The 3,646-nt window shown below is 47.2% G+C and overlaps 1 pseudogene; it reads right to left on the bottom strand.

The window, feature by feature from the left end:
- Positions 1–2,013: 2,013 nt before the first annotated feature.
- On the bottom strand, positions 2,014–3,174 carry LOC134731191 (large ribosomal subunit protein uL13-like; annotated as a pseudogene).
- Between the last annotated feature and the right edge of the window lie 472 nt (positions 3,175–3,646).

Raw genomic sequence — 3,646 nt, 5'->3', positions numbered from 1 at the left:
CATAATGTGTACAGAAATGAGGGTACTATCAGGAAGCGGGGAAATGGATGCTAGGCAGCCAAACATTGACAGATAGTCATTATTGCCTTGCCTTAGGCTGTATTCCTGTCTCATGTTCTGGTTTTTCCCCACCCTGAGCCTCTCACCTCTTACCCTCTCTGAGGTTTAGCTTCTTCATCTGTAAAATGGATATACCATGGTTATTATTATCACAGGATATTAAATAGAAATATGGCCCACCACTGGGTAACCAAGTTTTTAGGAATGAGGTGGGTTACTGGGTCCCCACCAATGCCCTTTGAAAAAGTGTGAAGGGAACAGTCAGACTTTGGGAACCTAAGAGATTGAGGAAGAAGGAAATCAAATAGGATCTGTTTTTTCTCCAAAGTCACTGAAGGAAATAGGGGAGGAGGGGATAGGACAGAGGGACCTCTAGCAACCTCATTCAGGTGTAGAACAATCACAGTGTGTGTGACAAGTCACAATTCCTTTAAAATTAACCCTGCTGGTTTCCTGGGAGAGCTGCTCACAGTTGACCTACTGGTCTCATTGATTCCCAGATAAGGCATGGCAGTCAGCCAACAGCAGGCATCATCAGAGAACTTGGAAGAGGCTTGGAGGCAGAAACTGAAGTGTGATGCTGCATATCTGGAGGATGTGAACTGTACGTTTGCACACTGACAGTAAGTTGTTGACAGCAAATTGCGAAGAGACTAAGCAAGAATGGTGGTGTTCCCATGGCAGCTAGGCCCTTAGCAAAAGCAAAGAGAATATGCTCTGGAAGGTGTTGGGGGCGGGGGTCAAAGAGCACTGGGAAGCAGTACCTAACTGCATGTTTGTGGCCCTGGCTTCTCCTTAGATCTCTACCAGTAACTAAGGAGAGTGGAATAGCTTTCCCTTTCTCAGACTTAATCTTCAATGGCCAGTTCACATGGCATTTCCACTATAAAGTTCACTTAAGCTCTGAATTGTTCCTTTTTCTGTGCTCACACAGCATTCTCTATTCCACCATTATACCACATAGCACAACTTAGCATGGTACTTTGCCCCACCTCTAAAATGGAGTTAGTATTTGGCCTGCGTTCCTCCCAGTACTATTCCAAACTAAGTCAGGAATAAGAACATTGGTCCAAATGCTTGCATGAACTCACCGCACATTAATGATAACAATATGTGGGGACCACACTTTACAGTTTATAATGCGAATTGCACCCATTATCTCATTTGATCCTCAAAGTAACCAAATTATTAGGTTACTGTTTCACAAGTGGGAAAACTGAGCTAAGGCAAAGTAATTGGCTAAAGTTGCTTGGCTAGTAAGTGATAGATCCAGGAATGGAATCCTGACCTCTGACCAGGGCCTGTTCTCTCTCTATTACATGTTGTTACTTTTACTGCTGGAATAATCCTTCATCCATTGAAAAATAGGCAAATAAGCAAAAACCTCTCCTACAAACTTTAATTTCTTGGCAGTTTACTTTCTCTGCCTCCTGCTTAATGGAAACCTGGCTCTTTCTCAATGCCACACCTCCCTTATATCTTCTTCCAGCTTCTTTTTTTTGAGATGAAGTCTTGCTCTTGTCCCCCAGGCTGGAGTACAATGGCGCGATCTCGGCTCACTGCAAACTTCACCTCCTGGGTTCAAGTGATTCTCCTGCTTCAGCCTCCTGAGTAGCTGGGATTACAGGCGCATGCCACCATGCCCGGCTAATTTTTGTATTTTTAGTAGAGATGGGGTTTCACCATGTTGGCCTGGCTGGTCTCGAACTCCTGACCTCAGGTGATCCACCCACCTCGGCCTCCCAAAGTGCTGGGATTACAGGCGTGAGCCACCGCGCCTGGGCCTTCCAGCTTCTTGATTAGACACTGCCTTTTCTCACATCTTCCATATACTACTGGGGACTTCACTGGCAGTCTTGTCATTCCCCATTGACACTAACCTACCACGTTACTTCTGCCACTTGCAAAATTTACTTGTCCTTTGAGGCTTATACCATCCAGCTCAGCCTGTCAGACCCTCTGTCGTGGAACTTTGACTGTTGAATGACTGATCCAAGAATGGAAGGAACGAGAGGAAGGCCTGTGTTTGGGGCTCATGCCATCTTATATGCTATCTTTATAGGAGTCATCCTCTGACCACTTCAGTCCTTAAAGATTTTGGTACCTGGCACAAAGTCTTCTTCACTTTAAGTCTCACTATCACCTAGGTAACTTCACTGTATGGAACCACTTAACATCCTAGCCTCCGTATTCCTTATTTTTGGCAACAGTAACCACCACCTTACAGCCATTCCACTCATTCATTTCCATGATTATGTCCTGGACTTTTTAAAGACCTGGCACTGCTCCACTTTTGAGATCTTAAGGTCTGGAGTACTAAATCTCTGACTATCACCTCCTGGCTCCCTAGCTCTCTCACTCTTACTCCCACCATACATTCTCCTTCATATCCTGGACTCCACCAGGTCTTTGGCCTTACCATTTTCTACCAAGTTCATCACTCCTCTTGATATTTCCCTTCCCTATTCTGCCTAGACCTTATAGTGCCACATGAAGACCAACATTATCCTCTTTCTTCCACACCCACCTTGCATCAGTTCAACTATCTGCTTTCTCCACCCCCATAATGAAGCTGTTGAACATAACCCTGCAGACTGACTCTGCAGCAGTGCTGTGGTCTCCTTTTTTTTTTTTTTTTTTTTTTTGGAATTAACAGTCTTTACTGGGCTCAGACCAGGAGTCCGTGGGTCTGGAGGACCTCTGTGTATTTGTCAATTTTCTTCTCCACGTTTTTCTCGGCCAGTTTCCGTAGCCTCGTGAGCTGTTTCTTCTTCCAGTAGTGGGTCTTGGCTTTCTCCTTCCTCTTCTCCTCCAGGGTAGCTGTCACTGCCTGGTACTTCCAGCTAACCTCATGAGCCAGGTGCCCCAGATAGGCAAACTTTTTTGTAGGGTTCAGACGCACGACCTTGAGGGCAGCAGGAACCACCATCCGCTTTTTCTTTTCTTAGGGTGGTGGGATGCTGTCAAACACCTTGAGGCAGTCCAGGGCGGCATGGCCTCGCTTGGTCTTGTGGGGCAGCATGCCTCGCAGGGTCCGCCAGAAAATGCTGCTGGGGGCCTGGAAGTGGTAAGGGGGCCTCGGGAAGGGTTGGCGTTCATCCACTTGTGGAGGAAAACCAGGTACTTCAACTTATTTCTGTGGAAATTGCCATAAATGGCTGGGCGTGGTGCTCACATCTGTAATCCCAGCACTTTAGGAGGCCGAGCCGGGTGGATCACCTGAGGTCAGGAGTTCAAGACCAGCCTAGCCAACGTGGTGAAACCCCATCTCTACTAAAAATACAAAAAATTAGCTGGGCGTGGTGGTGGCGCCTGTAATCCCGGCTACTCAGGAGGCTGAGGCAGGAGAATCGCTTGAACCTGGGAGATGGAGGTTGCTTTGAGCCAAGATCACATCATTGCACTCCAGCCTGGGCAACAAGAGCGAAGCTCTCTCAAAAAAGAAGAAAAGAAATTGCCAGAAATGTTGATGCCGTCGCAGTGTACAACCACCACCTTCCGGCCCAGCAGTACCTGCTTAGCCACGATGGCTACCAGGAGGCCCAGGAGATGGCCTCGACCTGCACCTCCGCCATCTTCGGCAGCC

Source organism: Pan paniscus, chromosome 9 (assembly GCF_029289425.2).
Source record: "Pan paniscus chromosome 9, NHGRI_mPanPan1-v2.0_pri, whole genome shotgun sequence".
In the NCBI taxonomy this organism is placed as follows: domain Eukaryota; kingdom Metazoa; phylum Chordata; class Mammalia; order Primates; family Hominidae; genus Pan; species Pan paniscus.
Note: the sequence above shows the minus strand (reverse complement) of the source record. Positions and strands in the feature narration are given on the sequence as shown.